Here is a 20,053-nt window from a genome sequence, read left to right on the forward strand (position 1 = left end):
CTACAAAAGACCCCAAAATGATGCTTTATCTGGACGTTGTCCAAATTTTAAAAGGTAAATTTCGAAATTTTAATATTGACCAAATTCCTGTGGATTTGAATACCCGGGCCGATGCTCTAGCCGGCCTAGGATCCAACTTTAGTCCCCTTGACTTCGACAAAATACCCATCGTGCATTTATTAGAACCTGCAATAAATAAACAAGATGAGAGTTTCCCAATCTACATTGCTAATTCTTGGACAAAACCCTACTATGACTGGCTACAACAGGGAATCCTTCCCTTAAATAAGCAAGATGCCAGAGCACTAAAAATAAAAGCTGCTTCATATATTATTATTGACAACGTGCTTTTTAAGAAATCGCAGGCCGGGCCGTACCTCAGATGCCTGGAACCACAGGAAGCTGAGCAGATATTATCAGAAATCCATGAAGGATACTGTGGAAATCACAAAGGTGGAAGAAGCCTGGCAAGCAAAGTACTCAGAACAGGTTATTATTGGCCTACCTTGAGAGCTTATTGCCTGGATTTTAGCTCTAAATGCAAAGCTTGTCAGATTCACGGACCATATATCCATCAGCCATCTGAGGAACTACATTCCATATCCGCACCATGGCCATTTATGAAGTGGGGCATGGATATAGTAGGAAAACTACCTCAAGCGCCCGGACAAAAGGTTTTCATGCTAGCAATGACTGATTACTTCTCCAAATGGATAGAAGCTGAATCATACAGGCAAGTCAAGGAGAAGGATGTCATAGCATTCATTAAACACAACATCATATGTAGATATGGCGTCCCCTCTGAAATAGTATGTGATAATGGCACGCAATTTGTGGGAAAAAGAACAAAGACCTTTCGTGCTCAATGGAACATCAATCTGGTGACATCCACACCAGGATATCCAAACGCCAACGGTCAAGCAAGGTAATCCAGTAATAAGGTGGTAATCACCGCATAAAGAAAAAGTGGAAAAAGGAAAGGCGGATGGGTGAAGAACTCCCCTGGTCCTTTGGGGCCGAGAACCACACCTAAAACATCCACAGGCCAAACCCCTACTCCTTGGTCTATGGATGTGAAGCAGTAATCCCAGCTGAGGTGGACGTTCCATCACCCGGATGCGGCTGAATACAATAACAAGCAATATACCTCTAATGGAGGACACTGGACCTAACGAGAAGAGCTAAGAGATGCAGCAAAGATCGATTAGCAAAGATACCAAAGCAAAGAGTTGCGAAAAGCTATAACAAGATGTCAATGCCGGGGTATTCGGGGTAGGAGACCTTGTCCTCGGGAAAGTCTTCCAAAACACAAAAGAAAAGAATGCTGGCAAATTGGCCCCAACCCGGGAAGGTCCCTACCTAATTGACTCAATAGTCGGCCAGGGAGCCTACAGATTACAAACCCTGAAGGCGAGATGATCCCAAGAGCTTGGAACATTGCACACCTAAAATTATTTCACATATAAAATAAATCTCCGGTTCGGGTATAATTTTCGTGTTCACATTTCTGCCTAGCTTGATATGAAATTACATGTATGATACTTACCATTACGTGAATAAATGCAATATATGATTTCTTCAAAATTACGTGCCAAAGTATTGATCTATGTTCCCATATCTCTACCAAGTAGAATCTTCAATACTTGTTTTTACATACTGCATTTTATTTAAAACAAATCTTAAAGATTGGGGGCTACCCCCACCAACATTTAACTAATACCCAATCGATATCCAAAATTCAGTTGCAAAAAGAAGCCTTATAATACGAGCTCAACATACAAACCTGGAAAATCTATTCCCGGATCAGATGACATAAATGGGTCATAAGCCCTCCAGGCAGGCAAGGACATAAGCCCTCCAGGCATGTGCAACAACCCCACCCATAACACATTAAATCGGCAGATCAAAGATAATAATCGCCCGATCCGGTCGAATAATCGCGATCCGATGAGAGAGTCAACATCACCTTTTCAAAACACAAGAAGAAAATCGACCAAATATTTATTCATTCAAAATAATTGGCCTTGCCACACACCTAATAACCATCCATTCCAGGGACATTCCCCCTGGATAGACCAAAACCAAAAAGAAAAACAAAACTAAGTTATTTTTGAGCCAAGAATCGACTCACAACCATCCACCATTTCCGATCACCGGACTTTGCCTCGAAGGAGGAGAATCCACTTCTTCTTCTTGACCCATACTGGCCAAATCGGGATGCGAGCGTCCAAAGTCTGTCTCATCCCGGTCCGGATTCCATTAGCCCGGTCGGATTCTCGGATCTCTCATAGCATCAACCCGGCCTTTCCGAATAAGTATTGAGCAAAGATCACCAACCTTGCCTCCACAATTCCTTTTCAAGAAGCAAGCTCCTCATTCTTTCTCAACGATCCCGCATTGCTCGCTTCTCGGCCTCCAACTCAAACTGACCTTCTCGGCATTTTTCGCGACCACCTCACAAACTATAGCACCCTGGTTGACTCTCTAGCTGTCCCCAAATCGAGATTGAAGTACCACTTCATTACCCCGGACGTGTGCAGGTCACGATTAAGTTTATCCAGTTTTTCCTCCAAACTAGAAACCCTAGCACAGGCGTCCCTAAGCCGACAAGCGTAGCGCCCGGCATCCAACCCCTACATACATACAAAATCAATCAGCCAAATACAAGGCAAAACAAAAAGCACATGAACAATTAAAAATATCCCTTTACAACTAACCTCCCTAGCCTGGGAAGCAAGTTCGTGACCCTTGTTACAAGAGAAGTCGAATAGAAACCACCCTGGTAGACGACTCAAGGGTACTAGCGGACAATAGCCGGTCGCTCATCTTTGCAGAAAACTCATCTATCCGTGTCCGGGCATCATCCATGTCATCAATCCTAGCAGGCACTTGCCTTATACTCCTGAGTGGTTGAGCCGGGATAGGTTGTTTCTCTCCCTCCTCCTCTTCCAGGATAACATCTTCCCTCTTTCTTTTCGAGCACGGACGATCTCCGGTGACATTACCCCCGGGAGGATCTTGAGGAGGTGAACCTCGAAACCAGGATATCAAGCGTTTTGTCACTCCCACTAGCCTCCTGGCTCTTGGACTGTCAAGCAATCCTGGCCACCCCGGCCTTCAAATCCTTTGCGAAAAAGTGGCCAGCCTAGCGAGAAGACCTAAATACGAATATATAAAAATATACGTGAGTATCAAACAAAGAACGACAGGAAGATAACGGCCAACATAAAAGCATACGAGAAGACGTACGGGAAAGAGCAAGAGAACTAGGCTTGCCTTTGGGTACTCTAACCCGATCGGCTTGGTCTTCATATACCGGGGCAACAACTCCCCGCCCAAACTAGCGGCAGGTCCTCTCCTCCTCGGGAATAGCAAGGAAAGCCTCTATCCCGGAAATGACCTCCTCATCAAGAGGATCACAACTCCAATCGGGAGAGTCGCAAAACCGTCAAAGTTACACGGGTAAGAATCAAAATCCGTAATTTCATGTAATATATATTGCAAAATAAAAAGTACAAGGAACCTACCACTCTCCAAGGGAGGATATCTCAGATAATCAAAGCCTGATCCCAAAGTCTCAGTCCGGACAAACAGGAAAGTCTTTGCCCAATTTTTATCATCTCCAGAGTCCAGGTTAGTAATTAATGGAGACATTTTCGATTTTATTCTCAAATTAAAGCGACCATCAACAGGATTTTTCATATGATATACTGCCTTGATATCATTAATAGTAATTACAAGATTATGTTTAGCACATAAATTTTCAATAGAATGGACAAGTTTCCAAACCATTGGCATAATCTGAAAAGGTGACACCTCCATAGCACGAATGGTGTCAATCATTAAGGGAGTGAAAGGTAACTTACGACCGCTTTGAACGCCCATTCAAAAATACAGAACCAGCCAGGTGATACCCAGTTAGCCCTGACCGGACAAGACTCGGGGATCCATACCTCAGTTGATTCAGGAATTATTTTCTTCTCCCTTAGAATCTTGTCATAGTTTGTCTTTAGTAAGTTTTCCTCAGGAAAGGAAGAATCCAGAGATTGAAGAGCAGTAAAAACAGAATCCTGATACTTGAAAGCCACAGCACGAGCAGGAGGATCAATTTCCCTCACCTCTTCCTCTTGGATGTCTGTGGGTTCAGCTCAACAGCAGCGACTTTCTCGGGATGCGGGACGTTTCTTGGCTCCCATATCTCTCGAATGTTCGATTTATTGTGATGAAATTGAAATTATTGAGAAAGTATAAATTAGCGAGAACAAGGTTCTGGGAAATAGAGGAGAATTTCAGAAGAATACTTAGCAAAGAAAGTGGAGGAAATTTGGTGAAAAATAACCTCGCCCTAAATACCGTATTTATAGAAAATCTATAACGGTATGAAAACCCTAGGGATTGCAAAACTCTCAGCATGACATCACCTAGCCGTTATAGTGTTCAACGGTAACTAGGAGTCTAAGAGTCATTGATTAAGTGTAAGTCTCTTTATTATTCAACCCGGTAAAATTGACATCTCACCTGGCCGATCCAAAGACGGGTAAAATGTCAAGGGGCAATTGTTAGGCCCAGATTAACCTGGCCTGACCATAACCTGGCCTGACCTTACAAGGCTGATTGAAGAAAACAAAGACCGGAGAAAACTAACTATTATTTAGCTGTTGAAGAATATTATGGCAAGCAGGCTACTAAATCCTGGAAGAGAAGCCTGATGGTCAGTATAGAATAGCTTGGCAGATTATTAAAAGCAGGCTGGATTAAGAAGATAAACAAGAAATACAGTTGTATAAGTCAAATAACCGTGTCCTATTCTCAAGGAAGACCAAGACTAATTATGGGACTACATCATCCATGAACTTAGACGTGCAAAAGGGGAAAAGGCTAAGAATCAGTTGGAGAAGAACCAGTCAACCGAATTAATAGGGAATGCGCCTATTAATCCAAGCAACAACCCCGACAAAAGAGAAGAACGTTGGAGATCAATACAACGTTCATGATTATGACTATAAATATTGTGATCTAGCATTTGTAAATTCATTCATCAATATAAGATTACTTCACTACTTGTTATTTTACGATCATCCAATTACCAAACTTGTATTCAGTTTATTCAAATAGCATAAGCATTATTCTTTTCACATAGTCATTCTTTGTAATTCATTTATAAATACTCCAAACATATAGAGCTAGATACCCATCTTATCTTTCAATCAAGCCGGACCCATTCAGGGAAAATCCTGCTAAAACAGTAATTACTTTCATTTATTCATCATGTTTCATTTTGTTGGTATGATTGACAACCTTGCTAGCATGATCAACATGATAATGAGTGAGTAGTCTCTTAGCTAGGGTTAATGGGTGATTAGGGGAAACCAACATGGGGAATGATTCATGCTTAAATTAATATGCTTTCATGGTTTATTTGCTTGCTTGTTTTGATCTCAACTCATGCACATGTTATGTTTGATGAAATGCTAAGCCTATGAATCCTTGCATTTACCACCATCACCTATCTTTTCAATGAGACTTGTAAGACATAAACCAACTCGAGTCTCATTAGACCATGCATGTTGTTGAGTAGGGAAGATTAAGTCGACTTGTAGGTGTTGTACAATCTAATCGATTCGGCTCCGGGACCCAAACTTTCCTAGGATTGTAAGATATAACCCAACTCAATCCATCACAACAATAATTGCTTGCTTATAATTTGAGAACATGTTTGTATGATCAATTCCCATGATTCCCCTATGACCCCATGACACCCTAGTGCTTTTTATCAATTGTTTACAACCCTTTTAATTCATCTTGCTTGTTTATTTACATTGCTATTTTAGTTAGTGACCTTCTACATCAACCCAATTTGTGACACCCCTAAGACACCACTAGTTTCAATTGAAATCTCATCTCAATTCCCGTCCCTTGGGATCCGACCTTTACTTGCCTCTTTACTAATTGTAGAGTTGTTTGTGAAGCTATAAATTGTGTTTTGATTCGGATGTGACCCAACGACCACATCTTTCTATTTGTGAACACGAAACGGACCGATCAAAAATGGCGTCGTTGCCGGGGACGGTGTTAGCTTGATTTAGATTTCTTTACATTGTTATTAGTTGTGTCTTTTCTTTGCCTTGGGGAAGTAAAACTCCTCAAGGTTTGTTCTAATTGTTTTCAAGTTGTTTGATATTTTGCATGTCTAGAAGATCACAAGGTGATTTGTTACCTTTTGATCGTGAAATTGAAAGAACCTTGACGAACAATAGGAGACTTGCTAGGAGGAATTTGAGAGGTATTAGTGAAGTTGTTCAACCAACTATTGAGTTCATCAACCCTTTCGCAATAGAAGGAGAGGAGAACCCATTACACAATACACCCCAAAATCAACCTACAATGCCTAAGTTTTCATCACACTCCGTACCCACCGAGGAGAACCTACCCAATGGTACTCCTACAACACAACATCTAACCGGAAATTTTATTGCCAAATCCGCCTTTATCCAATTAGTCGAAAGGAGCCAATTTGGGGGGATGCCTAGTGAAGACCCTCATTCTCATATGGAAACCTTTTGCGACTATTGTGATGCGATTTCTCAAACCGGTGTAACTCAAGACCAAATTCGATGGGTCTTATTTCCTTTTTCTCTAATTGGCACCGCGAAGCAATGGTTAAAGGGCCTTGATAAGGCCACTCTCGGAATTGATTCTTGGAAGAAGTTGGCTCTAGCTTTCTACAAAAAATTCTACCCACCGGAAAAGACTAACATGCTAAGAGCTCAAATTACGGGTTTTAAGCAAAGGGATGAAGAATCTTTGTATGAAGCTTGGGAGCGGTTCAAGGGAATTTGTCGCTCATGTCCTCACCATGAACTTAGCGAATGGTTCTTGGTACAACAATTTTGGAATGGTTTATATGAAGATTCAAGGAACATTCTCAATATGGGATCAACTGGAATGTTCACCGAAGTTGATGACAATCAAACATGGAACAAAATTGAGGAAATGGCGGTCCATAACTCACAATATAGTAGACATCGCAAGGCTACTAGAGGAGGAAAGCATGAAGTGGACTCCGTTACTCAATTGGGTGCTCAACTTAGTGCTCACATTGACACAATCAATTTGAAGTTTGAAAAAGGTATGGCTAGACTTGAAGAAGTCTCAAAATCACCAAAGCATCATGTCAATGCCATGACGACATCTTCATCAATCCCAAGTGGGATATGTGAGAATTGTGGAACTTTGGGACATGACCAAAGTGAATGTAGGGGAACAAATGAACAAGTGAATGCTTTCCAAGCATACAAGAGTGGTACTCCTTATTCCAACTATTACAATGAAAACACCAAATTCCATCCAAATCTCTCATACAAAAGCCAAAGTGTTCAAAACCCTCAAACAACATACACCCCACCTCCCATGAGAAACCAAAATCAAAGACCCTTTTACAATCAAAACCAAGGTTACCAAAATCAAAATCCATACAATCACCAAAATGACCAAGGTTTTGATGTCCAAAAAGCGGTCCTCCAAATGCAAAAGAATCAACAAGAATTTTTCACTCAAATGCAAAAAGATAGCCAAGCAAAGGAAACAACCATCAACAACATCCTAGCTCACACCAAGATGTTGGAAACCCAATTGACTCAACTAGCATCTTCAAGCTCACAAAGACAAAAGGGGCAATTACCACCTCAAAGTAATCCACCAAGACATGAAACGGTTAGTGCCATTCACTTGAGAAGTGGTACAAGGTATGAAGCACCGAAGAAGCAAGTTGAGGATGAAGTTGTGGAAGCTAGTGATAAGGAAGAAATTGTGCAAAACTCCAAAAATGGAGAATCATCAAAGGAAGAAAGTTCAAAGAAAAATGAAGACAAGGTCAAGGAGAAGGAGCCCGTTGTGATTAGACTTCCTTTTCCAAGTCGTCAAGCCAAGCCCAAATTTGATGACCAACTTGGAAAGTTCATGGAAATTGTCAAGAATTTGGAAGTCTCGATTCCTTTCACGGAATTAATCAATCACGTGCCGGCCTATGCGAAATACATGAAAGATATCCTCACAAAGAAGAAGTCGATCCGGAAACTTGAGACTATCGCCTTCACTAAGGTGAGTAGTGCAATACTTCAAGGGAGTTCACCTCCAAAACTAAAGGATCCGGGAAGCTTCTCAATACCGTGTACCATTGGCGACACAACGATCAACAAAGCCTTATGTGATATAGGGGCTAGTGTGAGTGTCATGCCGTACTCGGTGAGTAAAAGGTTGGGGATGGGAGAGCTTAAATGCACCAACATCACACTCCAAATGGCCGATAGATCGACGAAGACACCATTAGGGATATGGGAAGATGTCCCCGTGCGAATTGGGAAGTTTTTCATCCCGGTGGACTTTGTCATTGTTGATATGGAGGAAGATTCCAATATTCCAATCATTCTAGGAAGACCTTTCCTACACACCGCGGGTGCGGTGATTGATGTGAAACATGGTGAGCTCACTCTAGAAGTGGGAGATGAAAGCATAACCTTTAATCTTGACAAGACTATGAGAGCTCCTCGTTTGCATGAACCGTGTTTCATGATTGATCATTATAGCCGAAAGGATGAGAGGAAGAAATCGGAACTCCAATGGAAGAAGAAAATTGAAGATGCTCCATTCAAAGAGCAAGTGAATTGTGACAAGGAGAGCTTGCAAAGCTCATCAAAATCAATCAAAGAAGAAAAGGATGGCCTCATTGGCCAAGAGAAGAAATTGGGAGAGTTGTCTCCATCAAATCAAGAAATTTTCAATGATCAACTTAATGAAGTTTGTGGTCTTTGGGACGACGAATTTGAAGGGATTTTTAATCCCTACATTGGTAATGCCATTGATCAAGAACGACAACAAGGGCAAAGGTCTATTGAAGAGCTTTATAACGATAATGAACAAGCTTTTGATTATTTCTTCAAGGTGTTGAGCAACATCAACAACACCTTGAACATGCCCCCTTGACATCTCATCAAGAATGAGAGTTTGGTGGAGTCCTCCCTAAACCACCGTTTGTAAATACTTCTAACTCCCTAACTCGCATTTCAATTCTTGTATTGCATTTTTGTCATCTTTGGATTTATTTTATTTACTTTGATCAAGATAATTGTCATGTTTGAGAGAAGTGAGGGAGGGACTAACAATTTCAATTGATGTGTAGTGCTTTACCTTAGTGTGGGGATGACAATTGCCTAGGCTATCCTTGCCTAGTAGTGCCCCCACAATGAAGAACACGAGACATGAAGAAGAATGGAAGAATGGTAAGGGAAATGCATTGTACACGGATGGAACTGAATCCGGGTACAAAGGGGAAGAATCCGAGCGGATTCAGGAGAATCCGCCCGTTTTCATGCAATCCGACCGTACTGGGCAGAAGACGCACGTCCCTATGAGCTGCACTTTTGAAATATTTTTGACTGTATGAGAATCCGGGCGTCCTGAACAGCAATCCGCCCGTCTCTGAAAATCCGTCCGTCTTGGAAAGAAGACGCCCGTCTTCTCTGCTGAGGAAAACAAGAAAAATTCCTGGACTGAAATCCGTCCGTCTTCTGGAGAATCCGCCCGTCCCGTGTCAGTGAATCCGAGCGTCTTCTCTTGAATACGCCCGTCTTTAGACGAGTTTTATCAAACCCGGAAAGTGCAGAATCCGCCCGTATTGGGCAGAAACCGCACGGATTGCCCCTGCAATTCGAAAATTTCGGTCTTTATTAAACCCCTCCCACCTTCATTCATTCATTCATTCATTCATAACACTACTTCAAAACATCAAAACCCTCATCCTCTCCATCACAAAAACAAAATTCCTCAACTACATTCACCAAAATCAAATCAAACCATCCTTCTAACAACAAATCAATCACTCCTTTTCCAATAACAATCAAAACCAAGCACAAATCTTTAACCTTTGAGTCGATTTTTGAATTCATAAAGGCAAAGCCTTTCACCTTTAAATCGATTTGGATACACTACTAATTGAAGATTTTTTATTCTTTTCTTGGTTAATTCATCAATGGCAAGGACTAAGGGAGCAACAAAGGCAACAAAGGCACCAAAGACACTTTCACAAAGGCAAAAGACTCTTCAAGCAAAGAAAGCATTGGCTATGGTGGTAGCAACCCCAAACTTGGAAGTGCAACAACAACAACAACCTTCTATGGGAGCAACAACATCTACTACTCCGGAAATCGATCAACTCTTGCATTATCCGGAGGTAACTTTTATTTCCAAAACCCATAGAGATACTTTTGCCACGTTTGCTAGGAAATCACTTCAATCTACCAAATTTATTTGTGAAGATACCTTAGATAAATTAGGTGTCCTTGAGCAAACTAGAGCCTTTTTCAAAGCAATGGGGTTGAAGAAATTGTTTGAAAAAAAGGAATTGACATACCCCTCCCTTACCTTGGAGTTTTTGAGTTCTTTGAAAGTCACCAAAGTTGAGATTAGGGAAAATCTCGATTTTCGTCTAGCTAATGTTAGTAGACGCATTTCCTTTAGAGAATTGGGTGAAATTTTGGGTCTTAGTGATGAACCGAGTTATTTCAAGAATTATGGAAAGTATGACCCCGACCCTCTTTGGGAGGCAATTTCTGGAAGGAAATTTGAGGACTTTCATGCGAGTCGTGCTCTTGTAGTCCACCATCCGGGCATAAGAGTATGGCACAAGGTCATAGGAAACACCATTATCGCAAGGAAAGTTACCAACCATTTCACCAAACTTGATTTTATTCTTCTTGAATCGGCTTTGAATATTGGGAGAGTACACACCAAGCCTTTCAACTCTTTAAGGCTTTTGGTAGATAGATGGCTCAACATTGATTGTGGGAAGAAGGGCACTACCGTTATTGTCAATGGCGGCTTAGTCACTATCCTAGCCAAATACTTTGATCCTAACTTCAACAAGGATAGCAAGTATGAAGCAAAGGAGGGTGGTCATCTTGTTGATATGCATACTATGATAAACAAGTACAAGTGGGTTGCCCATAACCCTCTTGACACCAAGTATGGATGGCTCACTAGTGAAGCTAAATCGTTCACTTTGCCTTCAAAGATTTGTCGTCTAAGCGTCCACCGGACCAATTATCTACTTCCCCTTTCTAAAGAGGCCGAGTATATTATCCAACAACAAAAGGGTGAACTTGAAATGCCCTCCTCTTCCATTGTCATACCACCTTACCCTTTTGAGTATGAAGATTTCAAGCCCGAGGGGGTTGAAGCAAGAAATGATTATGTGACTCTTCTCATGCAAGCAATGCACAAGCAAGCCTTTGAGGATCGGAAAAACGCTTACTTGGCTCAATATCCACCCCTCCTACACTTAGCTAGGCAAGGACTACTTGATCCATCATGTCCTTTGCCTAGTTGGGCGGATAGAGAAGTCCTATTTCCGGGTGCATCTAGGGTCATTTCGGGTGACAATGAGGTTGTTGGTAATGAAGAAGTTGATGATAACATTGGTGAAGAAGCAAGTGAAGAAGGAGGAGAGGATGGTGAGCAAGATGGTGAACAAGATGAAGAAGAAAGTGAAGAAGCAAATGAAGAGGGAAGTGGCAATGAGACCACTTCTAATGAGGAAAGTGGTGATGATGATGAGATGATGGAAGATTAGCAAGCCTTAGAGACTCCTACCCTCTCATGGTTTGTCTATTTCTCTCTTTGTTTTAAATATTTTTCTTGATCATTGATGGAGTAGTCCTAGCACCATAGAGGACTCACACCTCGGTACCATTGAGGTGTTCTCATTTTATTGTTCCCGCTTTCAAAATCCAAAATGACAAATTAGTTTCATGCATTGCATAGTGTGTGCATGAACTACACCCATCCTAAGACATTAGCAATAGTGTCTCACTCGGTTTGGGGAAGTTAATGCATACACAACGGGAGGTAATCTAAATTATCCTCTCCGTCATAACAAAAACCCATGCATCATGTAGTGTAGCTTAGTATAGATTGCATTTAGTATAGAAATCATGCATCATCTTTGCATAATTTCCATCATTTTGGCCATTGAGGACAATGCCCATATTAGTGTGGGGATGGGAATTCTAACATTTAACTCTTATTCAAAAAATCCAAAAAAATTGAAAAATTTCGAAAATCATAAAAATTCGAAAAATTGAAAACCAAAAAACATGTTTATTTCCTTTTGTATAAATTGTCTTGTATATATTGTGTTTGTTCTATCCTTGTTCACATTGATTGACTACGCCACATCCGAGACATGAGGATATTGAAGACCGCATGGTATGATCTTTCCAATCTCCTTTTTCCTCTTTATGTTAATGACTATGTGGTTTTATTTTGATTGATGCGGTATAACAATGTGAACTTAGGACTTGCATTTAGTTTATATGTCATATTAGTTGATAGAATCATTTGCATTAGGATGTTTATATTAGTTGCATCATAGCATGTAGTTGCATGTTAGAAAAGTTTTGAAAAATGCCTAATTAGGAACTTTGACAAGAGCAACTAAGCCATTACAAATACTTGTTCAACTTAAGACTTTGCCTACTAGAATGGTTGTAAAACACCCTAGATAGTGTCATACTAGTGTCTTTTGACCCATGACCCAAAGCCTAGTCAAGGGTTTGCATGTGAGTCACCTATCCAACCCCGTGATGCGATGTGGACTTGGTTAACTTGTCTAGGTGACCTTGATTGACCTTGTGGTAAGGCAACCCAAAAATATTTTCTATCAATAAGTTTGAAGTGCTCATTTCTAAAGTTTTGTCATGTGGAAGTAATTTAATGCCAAGGAAACCTCAAATGTTATGAATTGTTGAAAGTTGAGAAATTTAAATTGTTTTGATGGAGGCGTACCACTTCGATGTGCTTTGGAGCGGGATCCATTGAATTGGGCCCCACACGGTTGTGAATTCGGCCGCCCGCAGACAGAGTGACTATCACCCCGAAAAGCTATTGTCTAGAGGTTAACCGGTTGCCTAATAAGCGATTGGCGAAAGCAAAGGACACTAGCCCGGAAGGGACAAACCCCATCTAAAATATTTGAAATGTGAAGGTTGAAATGAGGTCAAGTTTTGAACATTAGTCATATCCACCCGTTGTGTATAAAGATTTGAGCATTTCATTCCCAAAAAGCCTTTTTGTCAAGCCACTTTGTCGAGCTTGGGACGATCCATGACCTTTACTTTTGTAGAGAATTCGAGACTTGTCATGTCATATGCTACTAGCATCATAGGGATCATCATTCCACCACCATCCGATCGCTCTTGACGAAAGCATTTGGAAATTGAGGACGAAAGTAGTCTAGTTTAACACCATTTGAAGGTGATTTAGTGTCATCCTCTTAGCCTTAGTAATTTGTTGAACTAGTATTTGTGAAGGATTACATGCTCTTAAATTTGTTCCTCTTTAGCGCCTCCGCCACTTGATGAGGAAGTGGCTATTCTTTTGTAGATGCATCCATTATGTGATTTTGTGTGCTTAATGTTTGGATGTGTCGCCATTTTGGCAAGACCCACCTTGCCTTGCAAGAAGGCATCCTACCTCATGGTTGTCTTGTTGTGAGTTGAAGGGGCGGAGTGAGACCCGCTAATTGTCTCATATCGGCTATGTTATTAGGTTAGTTTAAATAATGGTCCTAGTCTTTGTCACCTCTTTACTCGGGACGACGAGCAAAGGTTCAGTTTGGGGATATTTGATGTGACCATAATTAGCGCATATTTAGCCCCCGAATTAGCCTTGTTCCCATGCTTTTTAGTGCATATTTGGGTCATTTATTATCTTTAGTTCTTTGTTTTGCATATTCTTTGAGATTTTGATCCCTTGGTAGGAAAGGAGTAAGAATCTTGCATTTTCATGGCAAAACGAGACTAAATTGATCGAATCCAATGACCAAGCATCAAGGAGAGAGAAGATTAGAAGGCCTTTGTACATATGATAGTAGATGAGCAATGTTGAGAAAGGATCCTTGAGTCCCCAAGGAAATCCCCAAGGAATTTATGAAGAAAAGGGAAGAAAAGAAGAAGAAGTCTTGCTGAGGCACAATCCGTGTGGATTGTCTACAATCCGGCCGTCCTCCACCTGCACAATCCGTGCGGTTTTCCACCAAGACGCTCGGGTTCCACCACCACAATCCGCCCGGATTCTCTTGAATCCGCTCGGGTTCCATCGCCAGAATCCGCCCGTCCCGACCCTGATCCGCTCGGATTCCTCTACAGCGCATTTTCGTCTTCTCCAAGCTACAAAGAAAGATGCCCTTCCTTCGGAAAATACCGGCTCCTCCCTGCTCAATCTAAAAAGTGTAATTACTAGTTTAGCCCTTAGTTAACCCTAATGCATCCCCCTAATTTCCACTATAGATACCACATTAGTCTAATTAGAAGGGCATGTTCTTCTTATCAATAATTAGAGTAGTTAATATCAATCAAATCTATCTTTAGTTTTGTAATCAACAATTAATCAAGTTCTAATACAAGTTTTATTTCCTTAATCTCTCTTGTGTTCATCTTTTATTTTGGGTAATTGAAGATTATTTGGGTTATTATTGGGAGATTGACAACTTCTCAATCAAGCATCAAGTACTTCTTTTATCTTTGCTTTATTATTGGAATCATTAGTAGGTATAATTCTCTTAATCCCTTTTTAATTATTGTTAATTACTTTCATTTATTCATCATGTTTCATTTTGTTGGTATGATTGACAAATTTGCTAGCATGATCAACATGATAATGAGTGAGTAGTCTCTTAGCTAGGGTTAATGGGTGATTAGGGGAAACCAACATGGGGAATGATTCATGCTTAAATTAATATGCTTTCATGGTTTATTTGCTTGCTTGTTTTGATCTCAACTCATGCACATGATATGTTTGATGAAATGCTAAGCCTATGAATCCTTGTATTTACCACCATCACCTATCTTTTCAATGAGACTTGTAAGACATAAACCAACTCGAGTCTCATTAGACCATGCATGTTGTTGAGTAGGGAAGATTAAGTCGACTTGTAGGTGTTGTACAATCTAATCGATTCGGCTCCGGGACCCAAACTTTCCTAGGATTGTAAGATATAACCCAACTCAATCCATCACAACAATAATTGCTTGCTTATAATTTGAGAACATGTTTGTATGATCAATTCCCATGATTCCCCTATGACCCCATGACACCCTAGTGCTTTTTATCAATTGTTTATAACCCTTTTAATTCATATTGCTTGTTTATTTACATTGCTATTTTAGTTAGTGACCTTCTACATCAACCCAATTTGTGACACCCCTAAGACACCAATAGTTTCAATTGAAATCTCATCTCAATTCCCGTCCCTTGGGATCCGACATTTACTTGCCTCTTTACTAATTGTAGAGTTGTTTGTGAAGCTATAAATTGTGTTTTGATTCGGACGTGACCCAACGACCACATCTTTCTATTTGTGAACACGAAACGGACCGATCAACTACTCCATGGTTTGTCCAACATGGGGATTGATTCATGCTTAATCTAATATGTTTTCATAATTAATTTGCTTGCTTGTTGCGATTCCAACTTATGCACATGTTATGTTTGATGAAATGCGAGCCTATGAATCCTTGCATTTTTTACCCATCACTTACCTTTTCAATGAGACTTGTAAGACATAAACCAACTCGAGTCTCATTAGACCATGCATATAGTTGGATAGGGAGGATTAAGTCGACTTGTAGGTGTTGTACAATCTAATCGATTCGGCTCCGGGACCCAAACCTTCCTAGGGATTGTAAGATATACACTAACTCGATCCCATCACAACAACAAGTGCTTGCATCTAGTTGAGAACACGTTTGTATGATCAAATCCCATGAATCCCCTATGAACCCATGACACCCTAGTGCTTTTAATCAATTGTTTGCAACTCATTTTAATCATCTTGGTTGTTTTCATTACTCTATTTACATTGATTAGTTTAGTTGATCTCCTACCTCAACCCAAATTGTTACACCCTTAGACACAACCATTTGCAATCGAAAATCCTACATCAATACCCATCCCTTGGGATCCAAACTTTACTTACCTCTTTACTAAGAGTAGAGTAGTTTGTGAAGTTATAAATATTGTTTTGGTCTAGGTAACTTTTGACGGCGAGTAACAAAACCGATCCGACCAATGGCCTTCTCCTCCTCCGACAGTCTCCCAAAGGCGTTGATGTGACTCTTAATTGCACACAGTTAGTCCCCTAATTGAACCCATTTCGCATACTAATATAGCATTTCATGACCATTTTATCCGTCAATTCCTTCCTATTTTGCTTTCCTATTGCATTGTATATGTCTTGTAGGAAAGAAGATAACGAGGCAGAATTCCCGTCATCTGTGCATATTTGGAAGCTTGTTGATGATCTTGGATAGACTAGTATGAAGAGGAGGCAAGAATGATGACCAAGGATATAGGAATAAAGACTATATAGAAGGATCATAGGCTTAAAAGAAAGGATGACGAGAAGGAAGCCATTACAAGAAGAAATTGCTCGGAACCAAACCAAGAGTTGATTTTTTGGCTCTGAAAGTATGCTAGATGAAACGGCGTCAAAAAATCAAGTGGTCTAGGCTTTTGAATCACCCCAATTGGAGTTCGGATGAGGAAATGACGTCCGTTTTACAATCCGAGCTCATATAGACAAGCTGTCCCTGGATCCGCGCGTCCCGAACTCAATCCGCGCGTCCCGAGCTGCTTTGCCATTTCAAAACATACTGTCTGAGGATCCGCGCATCCCGAGCTCAGGATGAGCATCCCAGACCTAGGATCCGCGCATTTCCCTCAGGACTTGCAAAGCTCTACTCAACACTTAGCATTGTTATTTACTAATCTACCCTTTCTAAACCTAATGATGTACCACTATATATATTCCATTTGTAATAACCAAAAAACCAAGTTCTCTTAGATTAAATTAGGAGTAGATTAGAATAGATTAATCTCAATCTTTCCACAAATTACGCATTAATCTGTCCTTAATTATTGTTCAAAGCTTTATTATTGGGTAATTGAAGATTATTGGGTTATTATTTGGAGATTTGACAACTCTTCATCAATCAATCAAGTTCTGTTCTATTATTCTTTCATTTCCATTTGTCCATCTTAATGTTGGTATAATCTCTTTACTCTTTACTCTTTATTGCTTATTTGTTCACTCTTTCATCATGTTTATGTTTGTTAAGATGATTGACACCATTAATAACATGTCTTCCATGATGATGAGTGAGTAGTTACTTAAATAGAATTAGTGGGGATTAGGGGAGTTAATCATGGAATAAATTTATGCTTAATGAGTTCATATGAATGCTTGCTTATTGTTCTTCAACTTATGCACATGTCATGTTTGATGAAATGCTAGACTATGAAACCTTGAATTTTTTACCCATCTCTTATCTTTTCAATGAGGCTTGTAAGACATAAACGAACTCAAGCCTTATTAGACCATGTATAGAGTTGAATAGGGATGACCCAAGTCGACTTGTAGGTGTTGTAAAGTCTTAACCGACTCGGCTCCGAGACGTAAGTTTCCCTAGGATGTGGTTTATCATGCATGTAGTTTAATAGGAAGAATTAAGTCGACTTGTAGGTGTTGTAAGGTCGCAAATGACTCGGCTCCGGGACCCAAATCTTCTTATGAATTATATGATATGTACTAACTTAATTCCAACAATAATAAATTGCTTGCATCTATATAACTCATTTATGTTATCTTACCATGATTCCTTTATGATCCCATGACATCCTAGTATCCTTTATTATTTGTTTACATCTTTAATTGCTTTATTTCTTGTTTTACTTTATTGCTTTCATTAGTTTAGAATACAACTATAAACCCAATCAATTGTGACAACCCTTAGCACGAATACGATTAGATCGAACAATTTGAGTACCCCCGTCCCGTGGATCGACCCGGACTTGGTTGCTATGCTAGTAGTTGGGTATAAATGTGTTTGATGGCGGACAACGACCCGCTCCATCAGGCGTCCATCATCGTCGTGTAACCAGATAAGGACCTCATGTTCCCGGCCTCCTGCATCAATGCAAAACAAAGCTATCTTTAGTTTAAAAGAAGTGAGAAATGAAACGATAAAGCAAAAAGGAGAGGTAATAGGAAATGACAAGTTCGAAACTTACCAGACTCCTCGCTGTCCTGTAAGATAGGTGGCTCTCTGCCGCCCAAATGAGATGTCTACCAACCCATTTCTCGGCCCACTCGGGTGCACCCACTAGCGTGCGACCCCCTCGTCCCACGTTAGCCCTCCTCGGGACCTCCTCAGCCTCCTCCTCGATCACCTCAACTCTCTCTCTCTCCCCCTATAAGAGCAAGAGAAGGGTCGAATTCTACGTCCATGGCAGCCCTCCCTGACGTAGAAGGAATGTCACCTGCAAAATTAAGGTAAACCAAGCCGTGTCAAGCCACGACAAGCCTCAGTGAGGTCATTTCAAGCATTTTCAAGCTCTAAAAAAGGCTTTTCTCGCCATCCTTGGCCGTTTCTTTTGAAACCCAGCCACTCATGTGGTAGGTTGGGGCAAATCAAGTCTAAGTTCAAGCCTAGTTACGGGTTTGAGTCAAAAATTCGGCAGCATTTCTCTATAATAGCGATTATGCCCTAGAAAAGTGTCCTGAAAGAGTGGTCACAAATCAAAAATTCGACATGATAACAAGTTTACCCATTACACAAGGGTTCCAAAAAAACAAATTTCATCAAAAATGGACAATCCTAAGGCCACTTTCGAAGCGATTTTCGAAACAATTGAGAAACCGTTTCATTTTCGCTCAAATGCTCAATACTTGACGAAAATTCAAAACGAATACATGGTTATGTTCCTAACATTGCTAATTATCCAATTCTAATATCAATTCTATCAAACAAATCCATTAGAGGCAAAACCCCCAAATTTTTCGAAATTAAAGGGAGGGGGAACCCTAATTTTCGGCCCTAATGCAATCAAAAACAAAAATTAAAAGCAAGAATGTGATACATACCTCGATTAGTCATGATTAATGGAACGGATTGATCAAATTTTGACAGATTTTGGTTGGGATTTGAGAGATTTTAGAAAGAATTTGTGTTTTGTAATTGTGAAATAAACACGGGTTTAGTCGTGTTTTTACCCAGACAGGGACGAGCCCAGGAAATGACGCAGCATCTGTTGCGCACTTTCCAAATGCCGCAGCTCTTGCTGCCCCCATTCCCCAGCATCTTCTGAGCTCAATTTTTGAAAGTTCGTTATAAGTTTGTTATTTGTGGGCCTATGTTTTGTGCGCCTCTTCTCCGACACCTTATATCATATATTTGGTTCTTTTAGGCATTTCTTTTGTCCGGACCCGTATTTTGCTAAACGGACTGCAAAACCGTCACGAGGTTCTAACTCCCAACAGGGATTTCTGCTGAACCAACTTCACAAGTTTATTCCTCCACTTATCGGGACTTCGCTTGCAACAACGGGCGGATTTCCAGCGGTGCTTAGGACGCGCCACCACCAGTCAAGCCTCTTTATTTTCCTCGGCGGTGTTTTAAACACACGTACATCGATACTTTATTTATCCAGCGAGAGTTCGTGACAGCCGATTAAACTTCTCGAGAGATGGAGTTTGTTTGAAAACAGATACAAGCAGATTTCCCAGAAATGATTCAATCCAGACAGAATCATCAATATATTTTCACAACGAGAGTTCGCTTGAGACCGATACAAGTAGATTCCCTAGCAGTTTCTACCGACTTCCTGCTGCCCTCAATATTAGTTGTTTCCTCCCGAAGCTCGGCAGAGGTGTCCTTCTCCAGAAGTTCCCATACTAACCGTCCTTTAGGTTCCCAAACTACGCAGGTTCATACACCTAGCTTTTTAGGGTCCCACACCCTAGCGCAATCCTTACATTTTTTTAGGTCTTACCCTTAGCTCCTACGCAACTCCGGTTAGGTCTTAACCTTAGCTCCTACGCACTCCGGAAACGTGTCGAGAAAGAAGTTTCAGGTATGGTTTCTTCTTATGGCTGGCGAGATTCCTTACGCAGTCTAATGGACTTTAAACGACCCTCCCCGATAGTCGACAGACTCTAAAA

The 20,053-nt window shown here is 40.7% G+C and overlaps 1 non-coding gene across 1 annotated transcript; it reads right to left on the bottom strand.

Annotated features, from left to right (window-relative positions):
* Window positions 1–6,756: 6,756 nt before the first annotated feature.
* On the bottom strand, window positions 6,757–6,863 carry LOC141654359 (small nucleolar RNA R71). Its single transcript, XR_012547919.1, has one exon. It is a non-coding gene; the product is annotated as a small nucleolar RNA R71 (small nucleolar RNA).
* Between the last annotated feature and the right edge of the window lie 13,190 nt (window positions 6,864–20,053).

Source organism: Silene latifolia, chromosome 4, assembly GCF_048544455.1.
Source record: "Silene latifolia isolate original U9 population chromosome 4, ASM4854445v1, whole genome shotgun sequence".
In the NCBI taxonomy this organism is placed as follows: domain Eukaryota; kingdom Viridiplantae; phylum Streptophyta; class Magnoliopsida; order Caryophyllales; family Caryophyllaceae; genus Silene; species Silene latifolia.